This window comes from Podarcis filfolensis (genome assembly GCF_964270895.1).
Source record: "Podarcis filfolensis genome assembly, chromosome: 14".
Lineage (NCBI taxonomy): Eukaryota > Metazoa > Chordata > Lepidosauria > Squamata > Lacertidae > Podarcis > Podarcis filfolensis.
Window position 1 is genome coordinate 37405456 of NC_139616.1, and position 20285 is coordinate 37425740.

Here is a 20285-nt window from a genome sequence, read left to right on the forward strand (position 1 = left end):
CAGAGGATAACTAAGTCCATTAAATGTGCTCTGATTTTTCTCCATTCCATGGGTAGGGAGAGCTCATCTGCTCATGCCAACTGGGTCAACTCCAGTAGATTTGACTCTGCTTGTCAAAGTTCTTCGGTGAGATGCGTTGGAAGAGCAAACAGGAATAATAAAACACAGGAGCCCAAATCGAAACACACACATGATACAAGTGTTAAAATGACATGAGCAAAGTAATTGGTTGTATATGCAAATGATCTTGCTGGTGGCGGTGGGAAATGCCAAGAGCTCCTTCTAATTAAGGAAGGCTTTTAACAGTAATTTAGTTAGCAAAGTGTGGCTGGAATTGTTAAGAGGCGTTCTGAGTGAAATGCTGGTCAGGTTACTGATGGCAGAGGAGGTATATTTTGTGAGAGGTGTCTTGAATATTAAAACTTGCTTGCATTTAGAAATCAGTTTTAAGAAGGATCTTAGAAATACACAAAGGCTACAATTCCAGCCCCTTTAAACAAGTTTTTTTTTTGGGGGGGGGGGGTTAGGGGAGTTGAATGAACACATCCTCCCCTTTGATTCTACCAGCTCAGCCAGCCTCCTGCTGACCAGCAAACATTGGTGGTATTCCTGCCAATGAAGCCTTGCAGAAAACCCTGAAACTGGACATTCCAAGGGTGAGGGTGGGGCTGGAGTTGGGGTTGGGCCCACTGAATACTTGTACATTTTCTGGGACTCAATTGGGGTGGGGAATCTGCAATGCAAATGCCATATTCTGCAATCCAGCAATGTGCCTGCTTATATTTTGCCCTTGGTACACTAGGTGTACTTCTTATCAAGGAAGAACTATTTTGCGATTATATCCCGGGCAGTTTGTCATTCCAGGAAAAGACAAGGCTGTGCTATTTCTAGAAATGGGAATGGGCAGGTGAGAGCAAGCGGCAAACAACAAAAGATAATGTTTCTGGGTCAGTAGATGGTATGGAACATTAATCATCTTGCATGTGGGAAAAGATTGTGTGGGACCAAAATAAACAGAGAGATCTTGACCAGTTCAACGGAGATAAACTGAGGTGCGCCTGTGTTAATGGTGTCTGGAAGCAGCCCAGTCTGTTACAGAGTCACTCTGCATTGCTCCAAATCAATTCATTATTTGGGTATGAATCTGATCTATGAAATAGGAAGCTCTGTTTTGCCACCACTGGCCATAATGGGATTGGAGTACACTGACAAAGTAATTCACCATGATTAAGAATTTGAGCTGTCTGTCAACAGGAAAGATCCTGCACTTCTCCATCCCCTCCCCTCTCCTCCCCTGTACATAGAATTGTAGAATAGTAGAGTTGGAATAGATACCAAAGGCCATCTAGTCCAACCCCCTGCAATGAAGGAATCACAGCTAAAGAATCCCTGACAGGTGGCCATCCAACCTCTGTTTAAAAAGCTTTCAGCACCTTCCAAGGTAGTCTGTTCCACTGTCGAACAACTCTTACAGCCCTCACTCCTGCTGAGCTGTGGATGCTCCTCTGAGCAGCTTTATTTCATTCCTCAGGAAATAAGAGGGAGGTTGTGTGTTCACCGTTTTGAGAAAATGGAGGTGACAGTGCTAGTCAGAAGCTTAGAGGGTCCATGATGGTCATGCTAATGGTGCAACTTGGGAGCATAGTTAATGGGGCAACTCAGAAGTATGAGAGTCTGCCCTGAAACTCCCTAACCCCACTCTGTTTGGGATCCACACAGACCAATGCACACCCTTAGGATCTCATCACCCTTTTCCATAGTGCTGCAGAATGAAGCTAGGCTGGAGGCATTGTGGGATGGGCAAACTGTCAATTTTGTTTTTTCTTAGTTTCTCATTTTCCAAGTTTTGTTTGCCACATCCCCCCCCCCCTTTTAAAAAAACAAAACAAACCCTGGTTAAAAAACAGCAGCATTTTTGTGTTAATGTCTCCTAATATGCAGTTTGTTGTATGCAATTTTGCTTCATATACACATTTTTGCAAAGTGATCTCCCCTTATATAATGCTTTTCTTTCCCTTTTTCAGTCATATATGCAGTTTATACATGCTACTGGGCAGGAGAACTGCATTGCAAAATTCAAAGAAGTGCAAATTTCAAAGGATGGCTATCTTTCGATCCATGTGTTATTTCAGAAAGTGCAAATTAGGAAGCTTCAATTATAAATGCAAACAGGATCAAATTACCCCTCACACCCCAAATCTCAGATCTATGGATCCCAATCTCAAAGCTGATTCATCTTTGTATTGGGATAGTTTTCCAGGGCAAACATAATTCCCGTTTCCGAAGGAGAGAGAGAGCTGCAAAACCTTTTTAAACATGCTAAACACTCACCTTTCGCCAGGTCCTTTTAATCCATCTGAGCCATATTTACAAGCCTGCATCATATTTTAGCAGATGCTGGATAAAGCAAGGAAGCCTGACTGCATACATTAGGAAGTTTATGAATGCCTAGCCTAGTAGCTCCTAGGCAATTGTTAAATACTAATGTAGGCTTTTTCTCCTGGACCTTTCCTTCCATAGATTGAACTTCAAGTGGTGTTTCTGCTCCTTTGATCCCTTTAATCTGTGTTTTGCTGCTTTATAACACGATTCACTTAGAAATACCATCGCCATGCCAGTCCCATTATTATCAAGCAAAGCCAAGAAGGGATCTGAGTGTGTTTATTATTTATGCAATGGCTACCTTGTTGAAGCGGATAAAGCAAAACGCAGTAGGACAAATCTCTAGAGATGTGGCACCAAGTTACAACTGTCAACATTCAAGACAACAGAAATATGGGGAAACAGGTTGTATTCATTAAAATATAACAACCTGCAAATCAACCTAATTCAACCAACGTAACCAAGTCAAGGATGTGTCTGCTGGGATAGCTCAGCAGGTAGTACATGAGATTCTTAATCTCAAGGTCTTGAGTTCAAGCCCCATGTTGGGCAAAAGATTCCTGCATCACAGGGGGTTGGACTAGATGACCCTCATGGTCCCTTTCCACTCTACAATTCTATGACTCTATGTCTGACCAGGCCAGTTGTAATAAATGGGGCATAGCCGACCCCACTCATCACCTGAGCAAGTTTACTGCTGCCACAAACTGTGCCCCCATAAAAGGGGGAATGGCACTGTAATCACTCACAGATTATCACAATTTTGCTTTTGATGTACAACCAAGTGTTTTAGTACGCTTCTTAAGAACTGCTGAAAGAACTATTTTAGCTGTTGACAACTGGGCAAGCTCCTGCTTCGGCCTTTAGGAACTCAAGTAAAGAACAAAAATAAAAGTTTACTTAAAGAAAGAAAAAAATCAAAGGCCTTTAATAGTGGTGTCGTATTCCAAGACTAGACAAATTTCCTTTCCTGGTGACAAATCTTTAAAGATAGGGGTAAAAGGTCTACAGATGATGGATCAAGTAATTTATTCATTTGGACGGTGGGGTTTGGTTATCAGATGTGGGGATGGGAAAATTCCTTTGAGTGCAGTTAAGAATTTGACTTGGAGACTGGAACTCCAGGATATTGGGGAAACAGCTTGATTTCCTCATTCATCCAAGCTCAGTTCTGCAATTTGGAAGCCCGTTATGCTCTTGATTAAATCTTAGGAAGTACAATGAGGCACAAATGCCTTTCTTAAGCCTCCTACCCATGGGCCCCTTGTGTTATACCTTGCTGTCTCCTTCCCTCAAACTTTTTTGGTAGCAGTAGCAGTGAGGACTATCCCCTCCATTGAGTCAGAGATCCTAACATAGCAGCATCCCAGCTACCAGGAGCCCTGGGACTCGGGTGCCCTGGAAGACTACACATCCCAGTTTTCCTTGCTGAGTTCTGCATACCCAGGAGGTCATCTTACTTTCCAAGTTGAAGAATGATTTCATGGGGCCATAACACTCAATATACAATGCACTCAAGATGCAGAAGCCCATATCTGAATCGCTAGAGTTGCAAACAACTGTGTTTTACCCACTGAAATTAGTGAACCTAAATTAGTCATGTCCATTAATTTAAATAGGCCTACTCTAAACATGGGATATAAACTACAGTGTGCTGTGTTTTTCACACTGGAGTCCACACTGAAGGGCTGTAGCTCAGCAAGAGAGCATCTGCTTTGCATGCAGAATGTCCTGGGTTCAATCTCTAGCATTTCCAGGTAAGGCTGGAGAGCCACTGTCGGTCAATATAGACAATACTGAGCTAGACTGAACAGTGTTGTGACACAGTCTAAGGCCATGTGTTCCGACTATAGGGCAATTTCAAAGCTATGCATTTCATGTGAAGGAGAATAATCCGGAGGGTGTCTCCTCTTCCTCCTCTACAGTGTTCCTTTCTTTTTCCAAAGCAGGAAGGCAAAATGTGTGAGATCTGTCTGGCGCTAAGTACCTGAGAGAGGAAATAACGCTTTTAATAACAAGCGAAAGAGTGATCCCTTATGATACTGGAAATGTCCACTTACAGTGAAAAATGTGTATTACTAAAAAGGTTTCATGTTGTTCCAGTCCAAGCGTGATGCCCAAGAAGAGAAAGTGCTCTTGAACCAGGAACTGCAAGATGGTGTGACTTTGCCACATTAGGAATGTCCCCAACAATGCTACATAAAAGGAACTGTGGGAAATTCAGATGGCAGCTCACAACTACCCATTGCTGATTGGTGTGTTGCCTCTGCCTCTTGCTACCACCAGCCAATCAGCCCACTGGAGTCAACTGGTGTAGAAGAGGACCCAAGCAGGAGTGGCCATCCTTTGTGGGCCACTGGTCCTATTGAGATTTTTCTTTTAAGTCATGTGTGTCAGTCACAAAATGGCTACCATGGGGGCATGGCATAGCGCAAGATGGCCTCAAGAGCAGAAAAAGAGCCAGGACCACAAAATGGTGTGAGAGTGCTGCTTCCCACATCAAACACCCCATAAGGGGGAAAGGAAAGTGACCCACCATCATGTTCACTCACAGAGAGAAGCTCATTGCACCTCTTCTGTATTCAGAACAGATGGGAGGGTGTGTGTCCAGTTCTAGCATCCAACGAAATGAGTCCATGTTTACCGGGAGGTGTTGCGTGTAGGAGAGGCGAAGCATCTGAGCAGGAAATTCAAACTGTCTCTTGTCCATTGCAGATTTTTGAGGCAATGCTTACAGAGACCTTTTGCAGTCCTATAGAAGGAACTAAGCAAGCACAGCGGTACCCAGGGGCACCATTCTAGCAACCCTCGCAAACAGAGGCATGCTGTCAAGAGCTCACTCAAACCAGGAACCAGCTCTGTTCTGGATTCATCCCAACTTTTACGCCTTTACCATTCTGGAGCTTAAGCTCCAGCCAGTCCTCGGAGTCTTTAACGGAATGTGGATCGAGTACTAAATGAAAGCGACAAACTCTGCTGAACAGCGGCACATGCAAGATCCCTTTCACTGATTTCCCAGGGAGTCGAACTGATAAATCATGTCTGACAAGAGCCATTTTAGCATCCAGACAAGATCTACTGAACTTACAAAAAAGACTCCCCCCGCCCTCAGCTGCCTGTGGTACATTACACTGAACTTAGCCAAGGACAAATGCCTGTGGTCCACACATGCTGAATTAGGCCCTGGGCTTGCGGGGTGTGTGTGTGTGTGAGCTTACATATATTTAATTTTCTAAACTCATTACTTCCTCCCCTTCCTCCTGCGCCATGCAGCATAAGAAAGAATCAGTCCCCTACATTGTCCTGCAGTTATCTAACCAAATGTACTATGAGCCTCTCCATTTGCTCCATGCCATGGATACATCTTTTGACTTGAGCTGTAATGCGCACAAACAAACAAAGCAGTGCGCTCTGTGTTTCAAATTAACAATTACCCATTTCCACGGCAGGCTCTTCACATTGTATTCCATGCTAGCCTCGCAGATCCGTATTTTATGAAATGTAAATTAATTATATTTTACATTAAACGGCTTGCGGAAAGTGGTTAAATACAAACTCAGGACTAATTAATCAGCACTGGTAGATTACAGAGGCTGAGTAATTCATGTAGGCAATCAACGAGACGTACAATTGCTGTCTGAGGGGGCTTACAGTGCCTGCTGGGAGTTCAGACTTCTGCATATCAGGCTGAGGAGGCCTCTTTAGCACAGGTGGTGAGAGCCAAACCCAGGTCTCCAGGCCTACCTGCCCCTTGGAACTAAGCCCAGGCCATGCCCCTCACTGGCTCTGCTTCAGCACCCTAAATATTGTTGCATGGCTTGAATGTGTCCATCAATCCTGACAATGCCTCTTGCTCCCCTGGATGGAGGGCAGTGAGGGACGTGTGACTGAGCATAGAAAATGGTCTGCTGCACAAAGGTGAAATTTGCATTTGTTGCACCACCCACATTTATAGCTCAGAGGAATCAAAGCAGCAAGCTAGTCCAGTCCTCCCTGCCCACTGCAGGAATCTTGCAACTGGAGCAGATGGCTGTCCACCAGGCTTTTCTTATCTCCTGCAAATAGGGATGATTGAATCTGTCAATTTCAGTTTCTCTCCATTTCACTCTTTCCCCAGTCTTCAGGTCAGTTCTCCTGAAGTTTTCACAAGCAGTAACAATAATAAAGTCCTCGTAATAATAAAGCATTTGACTGCGAACGTCTAATAGACACATCTTTGTTTCCAGTTTCACCTAGAAGACACATTTTTGCAAAGTGGAAATTCCATTACATGATGCATTTTTGTATGGCATGTTGACTAATATATGCATTTATAGGCACACTATACACCAGTTTTATGCGTTTTTGTACACATTACTTGGCTGGAGACCTGTTCTGCAAAATTTGGATTTTGAAGGATGGCTGTGTTTCAATTTGCATAGTATTTCAGAGAACTGGGTAGACCCACCTTTTAATAGGAATGGAACTGAATTTCTCCTTCATCTCTACCTGCAAAGGAGGGCCAGGAGTAGCCAGGGTGGTGCTACAGAGCTCCCTTCCACCACTGGCACTGTGATGTGGGGATGGGGAAGGACGGTGCAGAGGCCAGATTACACTGGCAACTTACCAAATTGGCTCTGCTAGTGTGCCCATGCAGCCCCTGACCTCTGCCATCCTGTTCCACTTCAGACAGGTAAGCAACAGTGGCACTGGTGTTGGGAGAACAGCTCCACAACATCACACTGGCCACTCCTGAGGAGGATCCAGCTGAATCCCATTGTCAAACCACTCTTGATGTTTAGCCCCAAACCCGCTTCCTTTCCATTTCTCCTCATAAGTTCCAGGCCTGCCCTCTGGAGCAACAGGGAAAGACTTTGATACTTCTCAATGAATCCAGTCCATGCATCCAGCTGGAGAGGCAGTGTTGTGCAGTGATCAGACCTGGACCCGGGACACCAGGGTTCAAATCCCCACACAGCCATGAAACTCACTGAGTGACCTTGGACTAGTTACCAACTCTCAGCCTACTTCACAGGGCTATTGTGAGAATAATCTGGATTTTGGGGTAAGCCGTGTATGACCCTTAAATGCCTTTGGATGATACTGGGGATACAAATGCAATAATAAATAAAGTAGATGAATAACAATTATCCAGTGCAAGAAACTGAATTAGTCTGCTGTTAGAACCACTTGCATAGACTATTGCTTGTGTTGCAATGTGTACAGCCATTGGGTTATCCTATCTTCCCAAAACCAGTTTTAACAACATGGATGCTCATTTCAGAAACTTTTGGGGAACATTGTCCAATGTGAAGATCATCCACTGGACTCCTCCCAGATTTGGTCCATGAAGAGCGTCACTGATATCACACCCTAACCAACAGCAGCCAAAGGAATTGACTTCCCCGTGCAGCTGCTACCTAGCTAAGAGCAAAACAATACTATTGACATGCAGAGGAGTGTCATGGCATGGGAAAATAAAGTGTCCTGTACCAACAGCCATTTCTTATTCCTCTCATTTAGGAAGCGTGACAGCCACCGGGTGATGATTCCACTGATATCGAGCAGCAATCATTAGGAACTGAGGGGGAAATTACTAAAGGCATCATTCTGAGGGCTGCTTCAGGTGTAATGAGTTTTCAGCTCAAGAAAATCCTTCCACATGGAAACAGGCAAGTCCCTGTGTGCTGTACTGAGCTGGGGTGGGGAGCCTTTTACAGCCCATGGGCCACATGCCCATAGTAGGTAGGGCCAGATGCAAAAGTGGGTGGGGCAAGTAATGTAAATTTTACCTTTGTGCAGCAGGCTCATTTCTAGACACACCTCCCGATACTCCATCCAAAGAAGCAAGCGGCCAAGGAGTTTTTTTCCAGCCAGGCAAAAACTATTGAGTGCAAAGCAGGACTAATAAGAGAAGGGCCCACCTTTCCAGTCAAGACCCACTCATGGCCAGAACCAGCACTGGATGAGATGTCTCCAAAGGAGGACCGCCCTATTGCCAGCCAAGTGTGAAGAAGGACAGACAAAGCACCCTGCCAAATTACCCACCTCCACAACCATGGAAGATGTCCTATCCAAGAAGTCTGTAGACGAGGTGTGGGGAAATGTTTGCCCCTCCAGATGTTGCTGAACTACAGCTCTCATCATCCCTGGCCATTGTCATGCTTGCTGGAGCTGATGGGAGATGCAGTTCAGTAACATCTGGAGTTTCCCACAACTGCTGTAGACTCAGGGGGCCTGTGGCTCCCTGACTGGTCACAAATCCTAACTCCAGATCTTTATAATCATCTCTGTGATGCCAGGATCAGAAACAGCAGTGACTCTAAACCCAGATCAGAAGTTGCTGTGTTGCTGTGTTGCTGTGTTGCTGTCTACATACGGCAGAATGTGACCACACATCTCTAAGCTGCTGACCCATTCAGCATAGTATTCCCCAGGCTGCAGCCCTGCTGAAGCAACTAGGAAGGGATGAAGTAACAAAACCAACTATTAAGCTCTTCACATGCAGCCTGGCAGTCGCTAGTCCATCACCACATTCTAATCATCCCCTAATTGTATGTGCTAGTTTTGACTCCTTGGATGGACAACTCCACTGAGGCTTCAGCACTCTTCCCGCTGGACAGCTCCTCATCCTTGCTCCGAATCTGAGAAATCCAAGCCTCAGCAGTGGTGGCAAGAATGAGACACCAAAGGGTCGCTTTCATAGGTTTAAAAGCAACTTTTGAAGCAACCCACTGGGGAAATTGAAAAGCCTGCCTTTGTCTTTATCGCGGGTTTCCTGCAGTGCATTAGAGAGGTGGCCATTTCACGTAAGGTGAGTCAGGGCTTGAGGACATGGGAAATTAGATGTGCTCAGTCATTAACTCAGCAGTGTGAGGCCAGCAGGCAAAACACAAATCCTAATGCTGCCTTCCTGTCACAGAATGGGGGACGTGGGAGTGTGGAGGCATATTTCACTAATCAGGCAGGTAGGTTGAAATGTTTCCTGGTAGGCAGTGCTGCTCTCATATTTCAGCTTCTTTTGTTTATTTATTTTGAGGCTGTCCATTTCAGCCGGAGACAGATTTGTGGTGGCTACCCCAAAAGAAAAGAGGAAGGGAATGTTTGTTGAGGTTTACTTGCAAAGATGCAATCAGAGATACAGGGCACAGCTTTTCATTCATTTCATCAGTTGGATGGGAAAGCCGTATTTATTTGGAATTCTTTGTATGCCATGGATGCCATACAAAGTATATATCAAATGGAAGGGTGTGCATAGCATTTGTAAGCATATAAGAGCCCTCCTGGATCAGGGCAAAGGCCCTGCTGGTTCAGCAACCAGTCTCACAGATGCCAATGGGAGGCCTTCAATCAGGACCTGAGTGCAATAACATTTGCCCCACTTGGCAGTCAGAGGCATATATACCCCTTTAGACCAGAGGTGGGGAAACTCAGACCCAGGAGCCGAAGGTCTCCCTCCTGCCCGCCCTCTCCATCTGGCCCTGAAGGTTTTCACAGACCCCACCCCCTACTGGCCCTCTTTGCCCCACAAATGTTTTGCTTTGCTTGGGTGTGTTCTTGAACTCTGCTCATGGCTATTGGATGCCTAGATAGAGGGGTGGTGCATAGAACCCAGCTTACTGTACAAAAGTAAAATTGGCATGTGTTGCTCTGCCCATTTTTGCCTCAGGCTCCAACCACCACTGGCATGGGACCCTCAAATATTTGCCAAAAAGAGAATGCGGTCCCCAAGCAGAAAACTTGAATGCCTGACTTCTGGTTGAAGCTACTTAGGAATCTGTAATGCATGGTACAACTGCCCCAGCCGATGATCTCAGTAATTGAGCTGGGGGAATAAGGGCTTAGCCAGTCCTCCAGGTATCATGGGCCCAAATGGTTCAGGGCTTTGTATATTAACATACACCCGTGTGCCAATTCTGTGGCAGTCAATTAATAGTACTTATTTAATAACAGCGATAATGGTCATGATGATGATGGGAAGGAGAAGAACAAAAATGAAGACCAAAGCATAATGTTTGAAAAACATCCCTTTGGTGTTATACATCTGTCTGGAAGAGGTTTAGATTGTATCTTTATTGTCTTGCTCTTGCAGCCTTGTGCTTTCAAACAGATAAGTAGGGAGATAAGGAACAAGGAGGCAGAAGGAAGGAAAAGCAAGAAGAGGGAATGCTGATAAGTTTTGTGTGTTTACAGAACAAGGGGTCCAAGTCCCATGTTACAGCAGTTGTTATTTTGGGACGATGTGGCAGTAATCAAGGCACTCCAGAAAGGCACCCCTATGCCATTAGCTGTGTACAAGACAGTCCCTCAGATATATCTCACTCATTCTGAAAATGCTAGTTCTGCTACCTAGTTCTGGCATATGAGACACAGCAATATCTCCCAGGCCATTAAACTAGTTGTGGAAGTTGCTCCAGATATGCACAACTGTCTGAGATGTTCTGAGAACTCAGTACCATCAAAACCTGCAATGGGATTCAGGGAGGGGTTCTACCTGAAGCACGCAGCAGTGAAAGTTCTTGTCATAGCACTTGCAAAACACAAGTGGAAAACTTAACAAAAAATAGCAGTCCTTGCAGCTGTTACGTGCAGGAAATCAAAGGAAAGCTGAAAACATCACAAGGATTGCAACTTAAGAGAAGCTCAAGAAAAACTTTGCGTTTTTCCTAGGCTTCCCCTGAGGTTCTGCAAGCGCTGTCCAATCATTTCCAAAACCCAACCCAATGCATTATAGACAATTACTTTGGTGGATAGTATCTTTTGGTAGCACATGATACAAACAAGCTATATTGCTGACAAGTTATGGGAGTGTGCACTTGTGGAAGGAAAGACTATTACTCTGGTGTGACATGACATTCTTATCAGCTCTGAACATTAAAGAAATATTTACAGGCACATAGTAAAACAAATTCTGCAGTGTATCCTTATTGCATTCAAATGTCAATTATGCAAGCACATGAGAGAAACCCGGTTGGATCAGACACTCCACTGGTTGCCCTAGGCAACTGCAGAAAGAAAGGGATGCAGCCACTAGCCTCATCCATTAACCACGTGACTAAAGGGTGCTGTGTTGTGTGCATGTAAGCCTGCAAGTTTGGGCCTTTTTGTTGCTTGCAAGCCGCCTTAGAGTCATTTGAATGAAAGGTGGTTCATGAATATTCAAAATAAACAAACACTATCAAATCCTGGAGGCTCTACATGACAGTCAGAACTGTAAACCACTTGACAGATTTCTCTTCTATGAATTTTGACTAAAGGCATCTAATCAAGTGATCTTCACAACATAGGAAGTAGACTTCTACCAAGTCAGACCATTGGCACTTCTACCTTAGTGTAGCCTGCACCGGCTGGCAGCAGCTCTGTTGGGTTTCAGACAGGGGTCTGTCTAAGCCCACTCTGAAGATACCAAGGACTGAACTTGGGTTTTGCCTGCAAGGGAGATAATCTATAAAACTGAGCTACAGTAGCACATTCCTTACATTGATTATGCATTCTGTGTGATGGTGCAATGTTGCATTTATAGGTTGTGGCTTTCTGTGGTCTGTCCCAAAAGAATATCATAAGCTAAGCCCCATCCTCTCTTAATTTGATTAAAGGCATCTAAGCTGGTGGTCATTGTTAGATCTTGTGGCAGTGAATTCCATAAACTGATTATGCACTGTGTGATTATGCAGTGATGTGTTTATGAGATTATGTGTTGTGACTTCCTTTGATCTGTCCTGAATCTGCCACCAGTCACTTTCATAGCCTGACCCTGAATATGATGAGAGAGGGGGGGAAACTTATCTTTCTACTTCCTTCACACCACCCATAATTTATCCATTTCAGCCATGTCTTCCCTTACTCACCAAATTTCTTTCTGCAAATATATTTTATTGCACTTTCCTGACATAACAATAAACTTAATAAGCATAGATTTGTGTACAATGAGTTTGAGTCATAAGCGTCTTAAATGCATCAGAATTTTATGCACTCAGCTTACATAACAGACTTTTCCCTTCAACAATTCCTCCTTTTTGCTGTATTACAATACAGACCTCCCCCCCCCCTGCAAAAAAAATATCTGGGATTTCAGTGGGTGAAAATTACAGGGGGGCTCCTTTACGGATGATCTGAAAGGAAACTAGATATCTATAAATTGATCTTCTTTTCCTGCATCCTCTGTCTAGTCTAGTACAGTGTGTTAACCTCTCAAACAATGCCAGCTGTCACATTCTGTCAAAAACTGAACTGTATATCCTGATCTGGTTTTCTGATCCCGTGAGCTGCAATTGATAAAGAAAGAGAGCCCAGAGTGCTTTGAGGAAGATGGTTCAAATCCCTGAGAATTTTGGGTTGCTCTTTTCTTAAGCTTTTCCAAGCTTTCTGGTATCCTTTTTGAGAAGGGAGGGCACTATCAGAATTGTGCATGGTATTCAAAATGTGCCTATAGCACAGATTGGTAGGAAGACTTCACAATACTGTATGTAGGTTTGTCCACATGTTACACAGGTGCTCCCTACAAATGTACGTACAAGTGTTTGTGTGAAAGAGTCTACACCTTTTTATGTGTACAGCTCATCTGTCATGTACAAAGGGACATAGACTGTACACTCACTGAATGTAATGTATGAAGACCCCTCGTTTTACTTTCAACCCCCTTCTTAATCAGCCCTAGCCTGGAATTTGCCTTCCTCCATTCCATAAATAAAGTGGATACTTTCATTGTTCTATCTAACTGTGATGCCAAATTTCTTTCCTGGTTAGCAAACACATGCTCAGCCCACATCAGTGTATGTATGAAGTTAGGGTTCCCACCTTTTTCACCACTTATTTCCTTATGTTGAACCTCACTTGCCGTTCTTCTGACAATGCACCCAGTTTGCGGATAGCTTTTGAGAAAGAACTCTGCGCAGACTAATAATTTTGTGCCTGCCACGTTAAACAAAGTCAAAATCACATGCTAAGAGTGTATTTTGTTGTATACTAAATAACTGGAGAATTACGGAAGTGCCAGAAATACACAAACAAATAAATGTTAGGACGAAGCTGCAGCCCTGTACACACTTTCCTGGGAGTAAGCCCCACTGGACATAATGAGGCTTACTTCTGAGTAGGCATGCTTAGGATGGACCGCACTCTTAACATGAATAACATCACAATATTACAACTGGATTAAGAAACGATGTGAGAAAATCAATTGGTTTAGGATAGATGGAAAGGGGAATGAAAATTGTAAGGATAATGAATGGGTTAATGACAGATACGACTGCAATAAGTAGGAGCTTTTTTCTTTAATTTACAATGCATCATTATTTGTGACTTGAGGCTCTTGCATATTAGCCTTATACCTTCTTTTATTATCATTTACTGTTTTAACAGGGATTACTGGAAACAGAATAGGTGCGAAGTTTAAAACGTGCCTGTTGACTACTGTTCTTAATTATTCACTGATAAGTCTTGTTTGAGGGTGTGTTCAGATTTGCAAACTAAATAGTTGCATTCCAAAGACCCAATATAAGTTTGCAAAAGAAAATTGGAGATATTACTGGTTGGAAATGGGGCCCGATAGACTAGAGATGGGTGAGCTTCCCAAACATACTCCCTCAAGTAATAATTCCTCCATTATTTGGGGGGGGGGCAGGAAAAAGTGGTGAATGAGCAAAGTCAGAGGAGAAGATTTCACCTATTTGGGGTTTTTCTCTGACCTGAGATGCTCCATTATCTCTTAGAGAACAGAGGGAAGCCTAATTAGGGTCAAAACAGCAAAATTTCTCCAGTTTGAAATTCAATCTGAGCCAGAGAAGAAATGTGAAGGGTTGGCAATGGCCTCACTTCTCCACTGAGATGGACTTCATTAAACCCCTAAAGGTCGTCGTCTTCCTCTTCTTCTTCTTCTTCTTCTTCTTCTTCTTCTTCTTCTTCTTCTTCTTCTTCTTCTTCGTCTCCTCCTCCTCCTCCTCCCAGGCCTGGCTCAGGAGACTTTCCCTAGCATCTCTAAAGAAGGTAAATATTGAAAGCTAAAGAATGAAAGGTCAAGGCAATAAATATATTGTCTGTTTGGATTAAGTTGTCCATAGAATGACACTCTGCCCTTTGCTAGACCCACCCTGGACATTTCAGAGAAGAAAAGGGCAACACAGAAAGCAGAATCCCCATTGGCTATCAGGATATCAGGAAAATTTTTGCACTTGTGCATTTGGGGATTTCATATTGTGGTGTACAACAGGTGTCATAGCATAAAGGGTCATCATCATTGGGCATCCTAGGAAGGGCCCACTGGCAATCAGCAGAACCCTCTGGCCTTGTTGCTGTCACCAGCAGTTTCCTTGCCAAGACTGAGCAAACAAGGAGGGACAGGAACGTGAAGAAGTCACAGCAGCCTCCCATCACCTCACTCTTTCCTTCTAGGTATCCATGGTAACAGTGGTGAGGAGGGGCAGCCACAGGGGGCAACCTACCAAATGTTGACCCCCCCCCCAAAAATAAACCCCTTGCAACCTGATACAGAGCTGATTCTCTCAAGCCAATTTGGCAAACAATGGTTTGTATTTATGCATGGCAGAGTGGGGAACTGAGGGCCACATTCCTTCTGTGCAACATTCCAAGGGCCACATGCCAGTGGAGGGCAGGGCCAAAGGCAAAAGTGGGGGGATGACAAATGTAAACTTTATCTTTGTACAGTGGATTAGTTTCTGCACACACTCACATATTCCAGTCCAGCTAGGCAAAAAAACTCAGGAGGTGTGAAATGGGATCAGTGAGGGGTGTGGCAGAGAGTTTCAGGGGCCAGATAGAGAGGATAGGAGGGCCACATTTGGCCCCCAGCCCTGAGGTTCCCCACCTCTGGTGCATGAAAACCAGGTGGTCAAACAATTACATTTCTTGGTCCACTTAAAAATTGGGACTATTTGATTGATGGTATGGTTTAAACATTTGCCTTCTGCCTTTTTGGTCTCAAAGGACGGGCCTCGTAGGGCGTTCAAGGTTGCTGACAAGGTAAATTAGAGTTCTTGGCAAAGTCCAATATGAACCGACTAAACTGCATGTCCTTGATGTACATGTGCAAAGCTTATTGTGATGAATATAGGTCAGAATGGAAATCTCTGCCTTCTGACAATCTCTAGACAATACTGAGCTACAGTTCATGCATCAAGGAGCTACATACAAACTGCATTATACACATAGGCACATACAAATCAAAAGGCCTAACTTTGTCATGTCCCTTAATTTCAGTGGGCCTACTTTGAGTAAACTTAGTCAAATGGCACTCCAGTGGTCAGCCTGAGGATAAGACAGCTTGCTACGTACCTATTCCTGCATTAAGCAGGGGGTTGAACTAAAAAGGCACATTTATGGGATGCATTCCAAACTTTTAACCCATCATGCTGGGGGTGGGGTGCTGGATAGGGTGGAAGCATCCCACTCCCCAACACAGCTCTGCCAGCCCGTGTCCACAGAGTGAAATTAGTATTGCTCCACATGCATGAAATTCCCTGTTCCACCTGCTGAAAGGGCAGGTGGCTAGAAGTCACTGGAAAAACCAGAAGTGGAATTTTCTTATTTTCTCATCACTTTCATTATTCTATTTTGATGCGTTTTCAAATCATTGTTAAGATTCCGTTCAATTTTCAGTAACTTAATATGCATTCTTTTCTCTCCCCTTTCCATTTTCAGTTCCAGTTCATTTTGATTCCTTGGCAAGACTGCAGGTATATTGCAGTGTCAACATTTTGCCTTGCTTTGTTTTGTTTCTAGACTATAGGCATGTCCAAAAAACACACCTTTGATCTGCTTCTTGACGTATCGGTATGACAATAAAATAAAATAAGGATGCTTTAGAAATTCAGCTTCTGCAAATTCTGGGTCGAAACCACCCAATGCACTGCATTGCCTCTATTTCAGGAAACCACAGGTTCCTGTGGCCTCTTCATCTACCTGTGCATCCTTCTCCTCAATACATGGCCTAATTAGGCTTGAAAACAGCCTGTTATTTGGTTCTGAAGGGAGACTATTTCAAACCTAATTATTGTGAAAGGCAGTGGCTGTTTTTTTTGGGGGGGTGAGGGTTTCAACTAGGTAGGGAGATTTTATCATGATGTTGATTTAAAAAAAAAATATTTGCAATTTAATAAGGGGAAAGAGGATGCAGTTAAAAGTACATGAACATCTGCAAATATCAAGGATTTCAACAATACAAAATTTACGTGAGTAGCAGCTTCAAACCAAAAGGAATAAATCACTGAACACCCCCCTCCATCATATGCCTCAAAGAGGCATCCTTAGCATTACACCTCCAACATCTATCTGTATTCAACAGTGGCTTCCTACACAAATTCTGTGGAATCCAATATACTCCAAATAATAATTGGATCAATCTCAATTTCAGGTACTAGGAAACATTCCATATGGATTCTAAAGCAATTTTCCATTGTTTAGGCTGTATGATTCCTTGTTCCACACATCCCTGTTGTACAAGTTCCTGAACTCCCACCAAAATCCATAAAGCATTTATAAACAATGGTTATGGGTTTAGTTTTCTGTAAAAAATAATCCAATAATTCCCCACACACACATAGTTTTGAAGATGCCAACAGCACTGAAAACCGATAGGCCATAGGCAGTGCTTGTTTTAAAGAGGAGGGTGTGTGTGCCAGTACTCACTATGAAGTTGTTACAGTGAGTGCAAGACTTTTAACCTTTTTTGGGAAGGGGGTGGGGTGCTAGTACTGCATACCCTTGAATACCCCCAGGAAAAAAAAGCACTGGATAGGAAGGGTTAACCCATTGCAGTGTGCTGTGAATCCTGTTTCCACCCAAAATGCCACCCGTGGCAATTAGATCTGCAAAGAGCCTCCTAGCAATATTCACACCTAATAGCAGGGGGCAGGAGGAGTGAGAGACTGGGGTTATGTGGGTGAGATAAAAAGAGATAATGAATGAATTGCTGTGTGTTTTATGTGACAATGAATGAGAGAGAGAGAGAGAGAGAGAGAGAGAGAGAGAGAGAGAAAGTAGCCCTCCAGATATAATTAAACTCCCACTCCTATTGGCTATTCTGGCCCAGAATAGCCTATTGGCCCAGAATAGCCTGTTGGCTATTGGCTATTCTGGCCCAGGGATGATGGGAATAAAAGCCCAACAATATCATTAGAGGGCACCATATTGGCTACCCCTAATGTGCATGGATGTGCGCAAAAGAGAATGCGAGTGCAGCCTCAGTACTTTTTGCATTGTACCTGCACACTTCTGCATTGGCCCCAACTACCACTGTCATGCGGTCCCTTGAAAGCTTCCCAGCTCTGCTTTACTGATTTTGGAACTTTGCCATCTGCTGGATTACGAAATGCAGTAATGTAAAAAAAATAAAACGCAGGTTTTCATTCAAGGCAAATGTAAAAAGTTGTACTGCTTCCATCTCTGTCCACATAGAAAACCATGCTTGCAAGGACATACACACCCAACCACACACTGAAAACTGAACACGCATAATTCCCATCTCAACTGGCTAAACCAGTTTGGCATGGAAGAGAGTAACACTGCTACCAGTGTCCTGGGATTTGGAGCAAGCTAGGATTTCAAATACAAAGAAATATTTCTTTGAGGACAATGGGTGGGGGAGTGAAGGGAAGGGAAAGGGTTGTGTGGTGAGAGAGGTGTTATGATCTGGGAGAAAAGATCTAATTATTGAGTGGGTAGGAAAAGAGAGGAATCGGACAGTGGGCAGAGGTTAGGGAGGAAAGGAATATGAATGGAAAAGGTATAAAGTGAAGCCTGAACACAATCCATCCCAACTGCATGTAAGATGAAAACAAAAGCACGATATTATGCATCAGTAATAGCCGATGTGTTGGTGGCAGATGTTGTTGGACTACAGTTCCCATCAGGCCCTGTCAGTGTGGCCAATGGCCAGGAATGATGTAAGATGTAGTCCAAAGCACCTGGATGACACCATATTGACTACTCCTGTTCTACCTGTCATCATCAGTGGAACCATACATGTGGTATGTAAGAAAAACCCACAAAACAGAGCAATAGAGGCAGTTTTCTGAGCGGGGGGCGGGGGGGACAACCAAGGTTGCAGTCATTTCTCATGTCATAAGACGTACCTCTTCAACAAGCATGTATCTCGAAGTTCCAAAATGGCCTTTAGCTATTATGCAGTTCCATCTCCAATACCGCCTGTCCATCATCTTGTGACTCAATTGCACATTCCACATACGTTTTAACCAACAGGCACCTACTGTCAGCCAACTTAAGACAGATACAGATAGAGCCTAAGGTCAGTGGTTTCAAACAGGGAGCTGCATCACATTTGCAGAACCCACTCTCACAACATCACAACCCACCTTCATCACAAACTTTGACAAAATCGCCGATTCCAACCACAAGGACTTGTATAGGGAAGTGTTCATATTACACTTCAAAGACTGACACCATTTGAGATTTCTTATTATGGGGTGGAGGGGAGTATTTGTTAAGAAACTGCTTGAAACAACTTTGACATTATCAGCAAAACAACCCTCCCCTCCCCCAACATAAAACATTTCAAGAGGTCCTGAAAAGCTAATGAATAAATTGCCCAAATAAGCATTTTGCCTCTTGCCATTTGCCATAAATACATTAAAGAGCAATTTCCAATTTTAAAAAAGAACTCAGTGCACCGAGGGTCTAAACACTCATGTCAAATTTTTGATCTCATGACCTTCCATTTACATTCTTGCCTGAGATATTCTTGGAAGTTGAATAACACCAAGTGGGCTGGAGCAGTCATCGCCAGCTACCATTCTTTTGTACTGCTCCATCTTCTCTCCAAATATAATTATATAAAATGTTTTTCCCCTACCAAATGCATTTTTCTTGCTTGCATTTGCTGATAGGGAAAAAAATGGCATGGAAGCTTTTGTTTGATGAAACTGAAACTTGGCTATTAGAAACTTTCTCCTACTTTAGGCATAAATACATTCAAGCATCATTGCTGAACTGTCAAAAAAATGCAGTCTTCTAAGACATTTCAAAGTGTTAGCTTTACGTAATCATGTAAATACTTTTCTCCAGCAGATGTTTTGCCCAAACGTGGCAACAGCAAGCATACAAACATATAAAAGGGATGGTCTTGATCCTTCAAAGGGTTTAATGCATGCCCCAATCCCACTTCCCTCTCCTCCCACTGCTGAAACACAAATGTGTGTACTTACACTATATGTACTTACCTATGAGTAAATCTTACTGAATTTGGCCAGACTTACTTCTGAGTAGGCATGCATAGGATTGCCCTGCCAGACACATTTTTCATCCTTACAGTGGGGGACAGAGAATATCCCCCAACAATCTGGCAGAGAAAGCAGCAGCAAGATCTGTCCACATGAAGATCCAAGTGTATAATATCCTCATTTTAAAGTACGATTTATACACTGAAGATGCACAGCAGCACATCATAAACCTTTCCACTGCCTGAGGGATATCTCTACATTACTTCAGCTCTGGCCTCCCAGCAAATATCCTTCTTTGAGCCAAAATCCATAATCCTCCTTTTGACAACTTTGCAAAGTGTCGAGTCCTCTGTTAATTCTGGCTTTGGCAGCAGCTGACTCCTTGGGAGTCGGTCCCATCAACTATGTCCTACTCAGAGTAGACCAACTGAAATGAATGGGCCCATTAGTCATGTCCGCTGAATTCAGTGGGCCTACTCAGAGTAGGACTAGCAGTGGGCACAACCTACTGAGACCTACTTCCAAATGAATATGCTGCATGAGGGTCCCCTCCTTTTGTCCTTCTGAGGTGAAGCATAAAACCAAGAACAAACTATTGCATAAATGTTTCAAGCTAACTCTTTCAGAAGGGGATGAAAATATTGGGGGCAGAGGAACAACAGCCGAACAAACAAAAAGTGAAATCCAGACTCTGAAAGCATTTGCTGACTGCCAAGGCATAGCCTTTACTGC

The 20285-nt window shown here is 43.6% G+C and overlaps 1 protein-coding gene across 1 annotated transcript in view; it reads right to left on the reverse strand.

Annotated features, from left to right (window-relative positions):
- SHISA9 (shisa family member 9) overlaps positions 1-20285 on the reverse strand; it is a 227875-nt gene that overhangs the window by 193965 nt on the left and 13625 nt on the right. The gene's annotated exons all lie outside the window — the stretch shown is intronic.